Genomic DNA, 15,578 nt, shown 5'->3' with positions numbered 1-15,578 from the left:
TCCCTGCAGCTCCCCGGTCGGTCCCGCTGACCGGGAGCGCTGCTCTGTCATGGCCGTTGGGGATGCGATTCGCACAGCGGGACGCGCCCGCTCGCGAATCGCATCCCAGGTCACTTACCCGTTCCCGTCCCCTGCTGTCATGTGCTGGCGCGCGCGGCTCCGCTCTCTAGGGCGCGCGCGCGCCAGCTCCCTGAGACTTAAAGGGCCAGTGCACCAATGATTGGTGCCTGGCCCAATTAGCTTAATTGGCTTCCACCTGCTCCCTGGCTATATCTGGTCTCCTCCCTTGCACTCCCTTGCCGGATCTTGTTGCCCTTGTGCCTAGTGAAAGCGTTTTGTGTGTCTAAAGCCTGTGTACCAGAACTTCTGCTATCCACCCTGACTACGAACCTTGCCGCCTGCCCCCGACCTTCTGCTACGTCCGACCTTGCTTCTGTCTACTCCCTTGTACCTCGCCTATCATCAGCAGTCAGAGAGGTGAGCCGTTGCTAGTGGATACGACCTGGTCACTACCGCCGCAGCAAGACCATCCCGCTTTGCGGCGGGCTCTGGTGAAAACCAGTAGTGACTTAGTCCTCAGTCCTCGCCAATCCCTCTCTGACACAGAGGATCCACTACCTGCCAGCCGGCATCGTGACAGTAGATCCGGCCATGGATCCCGCTGAGGTCCCTCTGCCTTATATCTCTGATATCACCACGGTGGTCGCCCAGCAATCCCGACAGATCGCCCATCTAACCCACCAGCTGTCGGAAATGTCCACCATTGTGCACCAACTTCAGTCGCAACTTCAGCAGCAATCATCTCCTACGCCAGCTCCTGCACCCCTTCCGCAGCGAGTGGCCACTCCTAGTCTCCGCCTGTCCTTGCCGGACAAATTTAATGGGGACTCTAAGTTTTGCCGTGGCTTTCTTTCGCAATGTTCCCTGCACATGGAGATGATGTCGGACCAGTTTCCTACTGAAAGGTCTAAGGTGGCTTTCGTAGTCAGCCTTCTGTCTGGAAAAGCCCTGTCATGGGCCACACCGCTCTGGGACCGCAATGACCCCGTCACTGCCTCTGTACACTCCTTCTTCTCGGAAATTCGAAGTGTCTTTGAGGAACCTGCCCGAGCCTCTTCTGCTGAGACTGCCCTGCTGAACCTGGTCCAGGGTAATTCTTCCGTTGGCGAGTACGCCATACAATTCCGTACTCTTGCTTCTGAACTATCCTGGAATAATGAGGCCCTCTGCGCGACCTTTAAAAAAGGCCTATCCAGCAACATTAAAGATGTTCTGGCCGCACGAGAAACTCCTGCTAACATGCATGAACTCATTCATCTAGCCACTCGCATTGACATGCGTTTTTCTGAGAGACATCAAGAGCTCCGCCAGGAAAAAGACTTAGATCTCTGGACACCTCTCCCACAGTCTCCACTGCAATCTGCGCCTAGGCCTCCCGCCGAGGAAGCCATGCAAGTGGATCGGTCTCGCCTGACCCTGGAAGAGAGGAATCGCCGTAAGGAAGAGAATCTTTGTCTGTACTGTGCCAGTACCGAACATTTTTTGGTGGATTGCCCTATCCGTCCTCCACGCCTGGGAAACGCACGCTCGCACCCAGCTCTCGTGGGTGTGGCGTCTCTTGATGCTAAGTCGACTTCTCCACGTCTCACGGTGCCTGTACGGATTTCTACTTCAGCCAGCTCTTCCCTCTCAGCCGTGGCCTGCCTGGACTCTGGTGCCTCTGGGAATTTTATTCGGGAGTCCTTGGTGAATAAATTCCGCATTCCGGTGACCCGTCTTGTCAAGCCACTCCACATTTCCGCGGTCAACGGAGCCAGGTTGGATTGCACCGTGCGTTTCCGCACGGAGCCCCTCCTAATGTGCATCGGACCTCATCACGAGAAAATCGAATTTTTGGTCCTTCCCAATTGCACTTCCGAAATTCTCCTTGGACTACCCTGGCTTCTACACCATTCCCCAACCCTGGACTGGTCCACTGGGGAGATCAAGAGTTGGGGTCCCTCTTGTTCCAAGGACTGCCTTCAACCGGTTCCCAGTACTCCCTGCCGTGACCCTGTGGTTCCTCCTGTATCCGGTCCCCCTAAGGTCGTTAAGGACTCTGCCTGCCACAGGAAATGCCTCTCCCCCCCTCCCAGTCCCATCAGGCAAGCCTCTGTGTCCCCTCATGGCTCCCGTCCTTGTGTCTTCCTGCCCCGTGCCAAGCTTCACCCTCTGCCCTCCCTCCCCATTCCTACTCCTGCTGTACTGCCTGCCATTGAGGAAACCATCCATTCCTTCCCGGTGCCCTCATCCCAGGGGAGGCAGTCACCGGACAAAAAAAAGGGGAGACCTAAGGGGGGGGGTACTGTTACGCCTAGCGCTCCGGGTCCCCGCTCCTCCCCGGAGCGCCCACGGCGTCTTTCTCCCTGCAGCTCCCCGGTCGGTCCCGCTGACCGGGAGCGCTGCTCTGTCATGGCCGTTGGGGATGCGATTCGCACAGCGGGACGCGCCCGCTCGCGAATCGCATCCCAGGTCACTTACCCGTTCCCGTCCCCTGCTGTCATGTGCTGGCGCGCGCGGCTCCGCTCTCTAGGGCGCGCGCGCGCCAGCTCCCTGAGACTTAAAGGGCCAGTGCACCAATGATTGGTGCCTGGCCCAATTAGCTTAATTGGCTTCCACCTGCTCCCTGGCTATATCTGGTCTCCTCCCTTGCACTCCCTTGCCGGATCTTGTTGCCCTTGTGCCTAGTGAAAGCGTTTTGTGTGTCTAAAGCCTGTGTACCAGAACTTCTGCTATCCACCCTGACTACGAACCTTGCCGCCTGCCCCCGACCTTCTGCTACGTCCGACCTTGCTTCTGTCTACTCCCTTGTACCTCGCCTATCATCAGCAGTCAGAGAGGTGAGCCGTTGCTAGTGGATACGACATGGTCACTACCGCCGCAGCAAGACCATCCCGCTTTGCGGCGGGCTCTGGTGAAAACCAGTAGTGACTTAGAACCGGTCCACTAGCGCGGTCCTCGCCAATCCCTCTCTGACACAGAGGATCCACTACCTGCCAGCCGGCATCGTGACAGTTATTAGGTCTCCCCTAAACCTTCTTTTTTCTAAACTAAATAACCCTAATTCTGATAATCTTTCTGGGTACTGTAGTCCTCCCATTCCCCGTATTACCCTGGTTGCCCGTCTTTGAACCCTCTCCAGCTCCACAATATCTTTCTTGTACACTAGTGCCCAGTACTGTACACAGTATTCTATGTTGGGTCTGACTAGTGATTTGTACAGCAGTAGAATTATTTCCTTGTCGTGGGCATCTATGCCCCTATTGATGCACCCCATGATTTTATTTGAGTTGGCAGCAGCTGCCCGACACTGGTCACTACAGCTAAATGTACTGTTAACTAAGACTCCCAAGTCCTTTTCCACGTCAATCGTCCCATATGTGCTCCCATTTAATACATAATCCCAGCCCGGATTTTTCCTCCCCATGTGCATTACCTTACATTTATCAGGGTTGAACCTCATCTGCCACTTCCCAGCCCAAAGTTAAAACCTATCCAGATCCATTTGTAACAGTGCACTGTCCTCTATAGTGTTTACTGCTTTACAGAGTTTAGTATCATCTGCAAAGATTGCTACTTTACTATTCAACCCCTCTACAAGGTCATTAATGAATATATTAATTAGGACAGGACCCAAGACCCAACTTACACACATTCTCCACAGCCCCATCCTTCTCATTTTATGCACCAACCTTTTATGTGGCACATATCAAATGCTTTGGAAAAATCCAGATATCCGACATCCAGTGATTGCCCCTGGTCCAGTCTAGAGCTCACCTCCTCATAAAAGCTGATCAGGTTAGTTTGACAGGACCGATCCCTCATAAACCCATGCTGATATGGAGTCATACATTTATTTTTTATCAAGATACTCCCAAAATAGCATCCCTTAGAAAACTCTCAAACAATTTACATACAGCAGAGGTTAAAATAACAGGCCATCTGGGCCTGGTGATTTGGCTGTTTTGATTTTTTGTAGGCGGCACTGTACTTCTTCCTGGGTTAGACAGGTGACCTGTACTGGGGAGTTTACCTTATCTCGCTGTATTTCACCTGGCATACCATTTTCCTCTGTAAATACAGTGGAGACAAATTTGTTTGATATATTTACTTTTTCCTGATTCCCATTTATAATTTCTTCCTCATCATTTTTTAAAGGGCGAACACTTTAATTTTTTTTTCATAGAACATGTTGCAGCAGATATAGCATGACTGTTGGTACTCCCTACATCTGTTTCATTATAACCCAGATTTTTTAATTCATGAGCAGTCTCAGAACATCTTATCATTGAGTAGTAACTCGGCTTACAGAGTCTCAGCATCAATCTTAAAAGCTTTAATCTAGGTTCCCCAGTGTAAGTGGTTGTATCAGAAAGTATCTTCACTTAGAAGCTAGCTTTCCCAGTTTCAACATTTGTCTCAGAAAGTATTAGTACTTAGCTGTAACTCAGATTTCCTAGTATCAGCAGTAGTCTCAGGAGGTATCACCAATAAGATGTAACGTTGCACACGGACAGGAAGTTAAAGACAAAAGTAGATTTTATTTACTGATTTAAAAAAAAAAATATATATATATATATATATATATATATATGTAAATACAATAGTCACATATTGCCTATTAAAATGTAAAGCTGTTTTCATTTTTGCTTTAATACATTAGGATCCTTGTGCCCTACTAAAAAGCAAGATGTTTACTGTGCATGTACTAGTTAAAGTGTACCTGATCAGATCCATTCAGTGCGGTCCAGGCTCCAGTGCATCTAAAATGGCGGATCCACATGTGAGGATGTGGGGCAAGGAATCCTGTGAAGGCGGGAACAAGGGTAGGCGGGATGACCCTGAATCACAGGCAGCATTCAGCCTATCAGCAGCCAGCCACCCCTGTGATGTCACAGCCCTATATAATCGGCAGCCATCTTGCGGCTAGTCACTTAAGCCTTTTGTTGCAGAGAGAGAGGGACAGACAGTGCTGTGTGTTGCACAGAAAAGCATTTTTCCACCAGCGATTCACCTCCCAGTAACATCAGAATTCTGTTGCAAAAAGAGAGGGAAAGAAAACAATGTGTGTTGCACAGAAAAGCATTTTTACAGCAGCGATTCACCTCCTAGTCACATCAGCATTCTATTACAGAGAGGGACAGAGAGCAGTGTATTGCACAGAAAAGCTTTGTTACAGCAGCGATTCACCTCAAGCCCAAATACAGCCCTGAAGCACTGTTAGGGAACGGAGTGAGATTGAGAGAGAAAGTGCAATTTTGGGTGTAATACACAGCAACTGTGTGCTGCAGCACTGGTGTGTACTGCTGGTGTTGTACACAAATACTGTTTTAAACGTATTGGAGTGGATTGTCCTCCCCTCATAAGTGCATACCAGATACGTACATCTAAGTGGTGTACTATTTTGTTCCTGTTAAAATCTTTGGGGCCTAGATACTGTGAAATGCCAGTTAAAAGTACACACCTGCTGTTGTTGTAGACAAATACTGTTTTAAGCGTAGTGGAATTCATTGTCCTCCCCTCATATACGCACTAAGTCTGTGAGATAGAGAAGTGCCAGGACATGCACAGAGGAGTGTCAGAGGCCTCAATTCATCAGGCAGAGGTTGCAGCAGATTAGTGGAGAGTGGCAGCAGGAGTCGCAGCGAGAGGCCTGAGCTCCCGGTATCAGCTAGCAGTCGTGTCTCGACCAGCAACCCATCTGCCGTCATCAATTGGTTAACACAGTCATCCACTTCATCACAAATGACATCTGACACCTCCAGTCAACAGTCGGTGGGTTCCTCAGACACAACCCTCAGTTGGCATGGCCCGGGAGCAGTCCCTATCCTCCCATTGCCTGTGTCCCATGCTGCTCCCTCCCCCACAGAAGTATCTTATGCTGTGGGTTCAGCTCCACTAATAGAGGACAATCAGCAGCTACTGCCCAGCCAAGAAGCGGATAGTGTTGCTCACAAATAACCAATTAACACGCCTCTACCCCGGACATGGTATGTATATAAGGGGGCTATTATTACTTTGTTTTGTTATATGCCTGAGGAAGGAGGCGATCCTGTAAGCCCTCCGAAACGCGTCGCAATAAATCCTACCATACCTATCCACGGGCTTCCTGGCCTTTTTGTCATACTCTCCTGGAAGGGGATGATGAGAAAGGTAACTGTACCTACACATCTCCCCTAGTGAAGTAAGTTCATCTCAGTGATAATCTACTATATTATGGTTTGACTGATATCATGTTTTGTACTGTCTCCGAGCGCTGGTTTTTCTATTTGTTCTTTTCTTATACACGGACCACGGCACTGTGATTCCGGCTCACCCTGCGCCCTCCCTAAGGGATGTCTATATGACGGAGATCATTTCAGTGTACAAGTGACAAGAGGACTCTAGGTGTTAGTGGGGGATCACTGCCCTGTGACCTCCCACATACACCGGGTGAGTACAAACCTCTTCTACTTCCAATTGCTTTTGGGATTCGAGCGCCGCCTTTTTCAGTTTTATCCATTATATTTTCACAAATATTCGCAATTTGAATATTCGTCGCGAGTTCGCGAATATTACGAATTTCGAGATTAAAATTCGCTATTACGAATATTCATCTTTTTTTCAAACTGTTTTGAAAACTGAGCACATTGTAGGGACCTCCTTCGACTGATAAATGCAATGCTTGTATCATTTCATTAAAGACCCAGGGATGAGACTGTGAGGCGAAAGGCTTATGCATTACGAATATTTGCATTACGAATATTTGCATTACGAATATTCGCAATACGAATATTCGTGGAAATTCCACCCTACTTATGCCTGTGAGCCAATGAGAGTTCTGCAAGCACAGTTGTCAGAGGTTAGCAACGTACCTAGCAACGTCCCTCGCTTGATGTCATAGCGCGCATGCGCAGATGAGCGAAATTTCGCTATTAAATTTGCAATAGCGAAATTTCGCAATTCAAAAAAACTTCATGAATATAACGAATATTCGAATTTCACGACTATGGGACGAATATTCCTCCTCATATTTGCGAAATATCGCAAATTTGAATATGGCATATGCCGCTCATCACTAAAAGTGGAGGAGACATCCGCTGCTTCCTCCGCTAGGTTGGCAAGTGGTGATGAAGAGAGTGGCGTGGGAAGTGGTGTTGCGAGCGTTCAGGCTTCTGAAGCAGACACTGGTCAGAAACCTGAGGAGGACATCAGTGACCTACAGAAAAATCTCGAAGATAATGAAGCCAATCACACTTGGGAGCTGGGTGCAGAAGAGGCTTCATCATCATCAGAAGAAGAGGGTTGCAGGTTGCCTGTGAGCCAGCAGCTGAGCCAGCAAGGTGGTAGCATAATTAACAGTCAGCATGGTGGCAGAAGTGTAAAGTCTGTAACCAAACGTGCCCGGAGTAGACCACATGCTTCGCAGCAGCCTACCTTCCCAGAAGGTAGTGGAAAAGGGGTTCCTGGAGTAGGCGGCATTAGCAGTCAATCAGTGTGAACTGTTGGTGGGAAAATCAGCTACTCGGTGGTGTGGCAGTTTTTCATCCGGCCCTGCGTCAACATATGCAGCTTCACCATAAAGCGGCCTGGGAGAACCATGGCACCGATATGGTGACCCAGGCTACTGTATCACCCAGTGGCACACCGCTCTCTGTTTTGGCCAGCCAAGGCTCCACCACATCCGCCAAATGGGAACTATGTGTAATACCCATCTTTTGGTGCTCCAGATGCTCCTGCTCCTCCTACAAGAGTCAGTCATTCTGCCAGCAATCCATCCGCAAAGCCATGTCCAAGAAACAACAGTATGCGCCCACTCATCCAATGGCACAGAAGCTGAATGTGCTCTAGTCAAAGTTGCTGGTGCTGCAGTCCCTCCCTTTTCAAGTGGTGGACTCTGCACCTTTCAGAGAACTGATGGCTTGCGCCGAACCGAAGTGAAGAGTCCCAAGCCATCAATTCTTTGCAAAAAAGGCAGTACCAGCCTTGCACAATTTTGTGAAACAGAAGGTGGGCCAGTCCTTGAGCCTGTCGGTTTATACCAAAGTTCACGGCAGCGCCGACGTGTGGAGCTGTAACTATGGTCAAGGACGATACATGTCCTTTACGGCCCACTGGGTGACTGTGTTTCCTGCACAGTCACAAAACCAACTTGGACAGGCCATGCCGCTTCCACCTCCATATTCTCAGGCTGTTGGTCCTGTGACAGGCTGTTGGTCCTGCGACTCCACCTCCTCATCCTCCATCGTGTCCTCAGCCTCCACTGCACGGACAAGTCTCAGTGCCCCTCCAGCATAACATGAATGCAGGGCACGGCGGTGTCACGCTGTTCTTCACATGGTTTGCCTTGGCCAACAGAGTCACACAGGAGAGGAACTGCTAAAAGTCCTTCATCAAGAAATTGAATCATGGCTTACTCCACAAAAACTGGAAATGGGAACCATGGTGATCGACAACGGGAAGAACATCTTGTCTGTGCTGTGACAAGGAAGCCTGAGAAATGCGCCCTGCATGGCACACATGGTCAATCTGGTTGTCAAGTGGTTCCTGAAGTGTTTCCCCCATCTGCAAGACATCCTAAAAATGGGAAAGAAACTTTGCATGCACTTCAGCCACTCATTCACCGCAAAGCATACACACCCTTCTTCAGCTGAGGCGTCAGAATGGCAACACCCAACATAGTCTGATTTGCAATGTTTCCACACTTTGGAATTCCACCCTCCATATGTTGGACAGACTATACAAACAGAGAAAAACCATCACCGATCTTTTGATAATCCAAGCGGATAGGGGGACTCCCCTGTGTAACTTCAATGTCAACCAGTGGCAGCTCATACATGACACCTGCCGTTTGCTCAGGCCCTTTGAAGAAGCCACATTATTAGTCAGTCGCCAAGATTCTGGGATGAACATCATCATTCCACTGCTTCATCTACTACAACACGTGTTGGAAATAATGGCTGGTGAGGACACTGGAGACGTGGCGCCTACATCTCACGGCCACATGAGCCCTATGGGGGCTGAACTGGAGGAGGAGGAGGAGGGGAAGGGGCACAGTGGAGCACAGTTTAGATTTTGCGAGATGGATGGTTTTTCTAGTCTACTGACAGGAGTGGAGGAGCATTAACATCTAGAGGAGCTAGCGGGTTATGAGGAAGGCGAGACAGAGGACCAAGACACACCGTGGCAGTATGCAGTGGAGATGGAGGCAGGGAGTCCCTCTGAGTCACTTGCACAAATGGCATGATGCATGCTCACTTGCTTGCGTAGTGTCCGCCGAATTGTCACCCTTCGACAGCAGGATGACTTCTGTCTCTCTACCTTATTGGACCATCATTACCAACACAAAACGGGGGCCTTTTTTACACCCACTGAGAGGGAGGACAAACTAACCCACTACAGAGACATCCTACGTAGTCAGTTGGCCGATGCCTATCTGCACCATCATCAATCCTCTTGCAGGTCTAACTCGGGGGGCCCTCTGCACTCACCTTCCACTGCCATGGCTGCTGGGGAGGGGTGGGGTGGCAGGAGCAGTACCAGCTCAATCAGCAGCAGCCTGAGTCTACATTCATTGATGAGTAGCTTTCTTCACCCGCATAGTGAATCAACTCATCAGCAGTAAGTAGACCTGGAGCAGGACCTGAACCAGCAGGTGGTGGCATACCTTGACATGACCATGCTAACACACCTTAAAGATCTGCTGGACTTCTGAGCTTGATTTGTGGCAGCAACTAGCAGAGATTGAACTGGAAAAGCTGTCCTGCCCGGCCAGTAGTGTGCCATCAGAGTGGGTGTTAAATGTGGCGGGGGCCATAGTAACCCCAAGGAGAAATCGTCTGTCCACGAAAAATGTAGAGAGACTGACCTTTGTGAAGATGAATCAGGCATGGATCAGCCAGGATTTCCAACCACCAATGCCTGATGCATCAGAGTTGATTGACCCTGATGCCACACCAAAACTTCACAAATATGGATAGTGCTAAACGTATTTAAGGTGCTGATCCAGATCCAGTGCTGATACAGACATTCCTCCGCAACAGACCACAAGTAAGTATTGAGGAAATGCATTAGCTAAAACCTAACTTTTCTTAGGATGAAATAAATGTACCAATTTTTTTTTTAAATCAAACAAAAGGAAAGGTGTGCAAAAAACAACATGTGCCACCTATGCCAGCAAGTATTGATGTGATGCAAAGACCTATAAAAGGTGGAAGGGAACAACGTATGGTCCATTGTAACCGGTGGAGGTAAAAACTTCCCCTATAATGCCCTACTCTGCATTATTAATTCCATTCTTGGCAAGTGTTACTAGTGCTAAAAAGGGCGGCCCCACACAGAAACCCTCCCTATTTCTCCCTACAAACATTGCCATTTCCGAGGGTTTATAGGTGGAAAGAGAAAGAGTTTACTGTGTGGGGCTACCCTTTTTAGGGTGAGTAACACTTGCCAAGAAGGGGATTAATAGGGCGAGAGTAGGGCCTTACAGAGGAAGTTTTTACTCCCACCTGCTACAATGGACAATACGTTGTTCCCTTCCACTTTTCCGAGGAAAGTGTTAGTCATCTTAAAAAGGGCGGCCCCACACATAAACCAATCCCTATTTCCACCTAAAAAATCCTGGGAAATGGCAGTGTTTGTAGGTGGAAATAAGGAGAGGTTCCTGTGTGGGGCCGACCTTTTTAGGGCGAGTAACACTTGCCAAGAAGGGAATTAATAATGCAATAGTAGGGCCTAACAGGGGAAGTTTTTACCCCCACCTATTACAATTGACCATATGTTGTTTACTTCCACCTTTTAGAGGTCGTTGCATCACATCAATACTTGGTGGTGTAGGTGGCACATGGTGTTTCTGAACACCTTTCCTATTGTTTGATTTAAAAAAGAAAAAATGTTGGTCCATATATATTATCCTAAGCATATTATTAAAAGTTAAGTTTTATGTAATTCATATCCTCCATACTTACTTGTGCACACAAACACTTTTACAAAATAGAATGTTTCACAGGGCTAATCTGCTGGGCTGTATCTTCAAGGAGACATGGGAGAAGGAGAGGGGCCTTCACTCCTCTTCTTCCTCATCGACGGCCGGGCTGTCCAAGATGGAATAGTCTCTAAGCAGGCTCTTGATTAACCTGCAGCAGTCCCGGACGGACAAGTTCTCCCTGTTGATCACGAGGTGGTTCCTGGCTAGCCACACTGCGTCCTTAAAACAGTTCATAAGGCGCCAGGCCTCCTGGATGGCCTCCACGTTGTGGGTCCCAGAGAACAGACCGTAAAGCACCGAATGGTACGATAGGCAGTTCCTGGGTACAGAATCTCTGAGTTCATGTTCCAGGGCGTCCAACAGACCCTGTGCAAAGGGGCACTGCCAAAACACGTGCAAAGATGTTTCCTCCACATAGGGGCACCGATGGCAGTACCGAGTTGTGCACAGGTTGCGGGCATGCATGAACGACCTGAGAGAGAGTCCTCCCTTGACGGCCATCCACGACAAGTCCTTGTGTCCATTGGTAAGCCGCTTTGAGGCCACATTAGTCCAAACTGTCTCTGCATTGGTTGCGGGGAGTCCCGGAACCAGCTCAGTCAAGTCCTTAGCTTGGATGAGCTTGTAGATTGTCTTCGGCTTCCATAGGTCAGGTTTCAGTCCTTCCAGCTGGTGCTCCCTCACAAACCAGACAACATCCCCATAGAACCAATGAGCGTTCCAGTTGTAAGGGATGGAGCTGTCCCACCTGTCCCAGCCCAGCTGTCTCCAGAGGGGCATGAGAAACAAGCGAGACATGGACCTGCCCGCTGAGCCAGTCTTTTCAACAAGAGTCCGCTGCATGCTGACACATGCAAAGGAGGCCCTCAGCAGAGTGGGGATATCGGGTATTCCCTTCCCACCCTTGCGGGGCTTCTTGTACATCACAGTCCTCTTGACTCTGTCCATTTTGCCCCATATGAAGCGAAACACTGTCCGGGTGATGGCCTTGCAAACGGTGGTATGGGGAGGCCAGGCCTGTGCGGTATACTGGAGCACAGGCAAAACTTCACTCCGCAGGACAAGTGCTTTGCCTTCAATAGAGAGCTTTCTGGAGCTCCACAGTCCGATCTTAGAGTTCATCTTTCCTAGTCGGTCTTGCCAAGACTTAAGGGCCGCTCCTTCCTTCCCGAACCAGACTCCAAGAATTTGAATGAAGTCCGGCTTAACAGTAAAGGGGAAGGGGGCGGAAGAAGCCAGGTGCCATTCCCCGAAGAGCTTGGCTTCCGACTTCCCGCAGTTGACTTTTGCCCCCGAAGCTCTGGCGAAGTCCTCGCAGGTCTGGACGAGCGCAATCACCGAACGCTGGTCAGTGCAGAAGATGGTCACATCGTCCATGTAGAGTGAGCACTTGACCTCCTAGCGATCTGGTCCTGGTGCCGTGCTCCCTCTGATCTCTCCATTCTGCCGGACAGTCTAAGCAAAGAGCTCTATAACACAAACAAAAAGAAGAGGTGAAAGAGGGCAGCCTTGTCTAACCCCTGAAAGGATGGAAAAGGGGTTAGTCTTCCAGCCGTTCACCAACACCATGCTGTAAATATCAAAATACATGACGTTAACAAAAGACAAAAATTGAAAGACAAAATTGAAAGACAAAAAAAAATTAAAAATGTTAATGTTAATTTTTAAACAGGGATCAATGTGGGTGGGCAGGGACCTAAAAGTGTAGCTGACAATAATAAACATTTAGAAAGGGACCATTTAAGTGTAAAAATAATATATGTTTTATAATTTTTTTTTTAAATTAATAATGTATTCGAATGTTGTGTTTAATACAGTGTGTGTGTATGTGTGTTTCACATTTTTTTCTAAATTTTGTTAATTTTTTAGGTAGCACTACTAATCCCAGCATGGAACAGACTGTTCCATCATGGGAGCTGCAGTACCTGTACTAATACGGGGCACTGGTGTCCTAAGATGGATGCACTGCTATAAATGAAGGACAGCAATCTGATGGTGACCTAATCTTAATATTTTTAATGTTTTTTGCAATTTTTTTCTTGATTATTATTGCTAATTTTATGCTAGCATAATAAAAGCAAAGTTTTAAGGTTCCCTGTACAGTCACTATTTTTCTATTACTTTTTCTGGGAGACCTAATTTACTTATGTAGTAATATCAATACTCCGTATTAGTACAGGTACGACAGCTCCCATTATGGAACAATCTGTTCCATGCTGGGAGTAGTAGTAATACTGAAAATAAATTAAAAATAGAGAAAAAAAAGTGAAACATACACACACTTTATTAAAGACAATATTAAAATACATTACTAATAAAAAAAATAATTATAAAAAATATATATTAGTTATACATTTAAATGGCCCCTTTCTGCCTTTTTTTTTATTATTGCTGGCTACATTTTAGGTCCCTGCCCACCCACATAAATTGATCCCTGTTTAAAAATTAACATTTATTTTTTATTTTTTTTGTCTTTCAATTTTCGGGAGCAGGCAGGGACCAGAAAATTCAGTGCTCAATATTAAAAAAGAATGAGGAGTGCATTTCATAATTTGTTTTTCTAGTTTTCATTCTAAATCTTATTTTTTTATTTTCATTTTACTTTTTTAGCCCTATTTTTTCAGAATTTTCAGCTTTTTTTGAATTTTTTATGTTCATTTATGTTTATGTTTAAGCTGAACTATCGCATTTGTTGTCATAAGTGACACCTGCTCTGGTCTGTCTATTAATGCAGGAACTACAGCTCTCAGCATGGAGCAGAGTGTGCTCCATGTTGGGAGCAGTAGTACCTGCAGTTAAGGACAGATTGTTAGGAATCACGGCAGGTGGTGGATCCTCTGGGCCTGTGTGAATGGAGACTTGAGCCGTGACAGGGGGCGGAGTCTAAGGTGCCACTGGTGTACTCTGCCCCTAGACATCTTATCCCCTATGCAAAGGATAGGGGATAAGATGTCAGATCGCCGCGGTTCCGCTGCTGGGGAGCCCTGGGATCCCCGCTGCGGCACCGCATTCTCATTACAGTACAGAGCGAGTTCGCTCTGTGCGTAATGACGGGCGATACAGGGGACGGAGCAGCATGACGTCATGGCTCCGCCCCTCGTGATGTCATGCCCCGCCCCTTTCAATACAAGTCTATGGGAGGGGGCGTGGCAACTGCCACGCCCCCTCTCATAGACTTGTATTGAAAGGGGCAGGCCGTGACATCACGAGGGGCGGATCCGTGACGTAACGATGCTCCGGCCCCTGTACTGCCCATCATTACGTGCAGAGCGAACTCGCTCTGGCTGTAATGAGAGCACGGTGCCGCAGCGGGGATCCCAGGGCTCCCCAGCAGCGGGACCGCGGTGATCTGACATCTTATCCCCTATCCTTTGGATAGGGGATAAGATGTCTAGGGGCGGAGTACCCCTTTAAGGACAGATCACAGCAGGTGTCACTCCTGACACCCGATGTCATCATCCTATCTATTGCAGAGATGGAGTAGCTTTCTCCTGCACACGCATCACTTTTTTATTTTTAATTCACATTTTTAATATTGAGCACAGAATTTTCTGGTCCCTGCCCGCTCCTGAAAATTGGAAGACCAAAAAAAAATGTTAAGGTAAATTTTAAACAGGGATCAATTTACATGCGTGGGCAGGGACCTAAAAATGTAGCCGACAATAATAAAAATGTAGAAAGGGTCCATTTAAATGTAAAAATAATGTATTTTTTATGATTCATTTTTTACATTTTTTTTATTAGCAATATATTTTACTATTGTGTTTAATAAAGTGTGTGTGTGTGTGAGTGTTTAACTTTTTTAATACATTTTTTACATTTTTAAGGTAGTACTACTACTCCTAGCATGGAACAGACGGTTCCATGATGGGAGCTGTAGTACCTGCACTAATAGACAGATCGCCCTGGTTGTCACTCCTGACACCCAATAAGATTGTCCTTTCGATTGTAGAGATGGAAAGGCTTTCTCCTGCGCTTGCATCATTGCACTATACTCACTTATTCACTGCACATACACACTTATTCATGTTTCCTGCAGAGAGCTGTGATTGGCCAGATGGTTCCAGCCACTCACAGCTCTCTGCGGGAAATATGAATAATAGGTAGAGTGACACTGTGGCAAGGGAAAGGTGTATTTCCCTAGCTAACCCTGGAGAAACCTCCACCTGTAGCCTAATTAATGAGGTAGCAGAAAGGGGAATTGTGTTTCAAAGGAAGTCAGACAGAATAGTTGGGCTCTCCCCAGAAGACAGCAAGGTGGCTTTGGGGGAGGCAGGGGTCCTTGCGAGGAGCACACAGCCAGGGCTGTGAGTGACACCCACAACAGTGAAATGGACGGTCTAGGATTTTGGTTTGTTCCTGTCTTATGTTTTTAATTTATCCTGCAACCTGTCTAATAAAGCTGATGACGAACCAAACTTGCAGAAAGGACTTGGTGTTTTGCTGGTTTATTGTGAAGAAACGTGTTCTGTGGCTGTGTCAAGGATGATCCCAGAGCTATCCCCAGGGTGAAATCCTTACAGTATATATAAGGCATATACTCATACTACAATGGGACCAGAGAATAGTGGCC

The sequence above is a fragment of the Hyla sarda genome, chromosome 3 (genome assembly GCF_029499605.1).
Source record: "Hyla sarda isolate aHylSar1 chromosome 3, aHylSar1.hap1, whole genome shotgun sequence".
Lineage (NCBI taxonomy): Eukaryota > Metazoa > Chordata > Amphibia > Anura > Hylidae > Hyla > Hyla sarda.
This window is presented reverse-complemented; position numbering follows the sequence as displayed.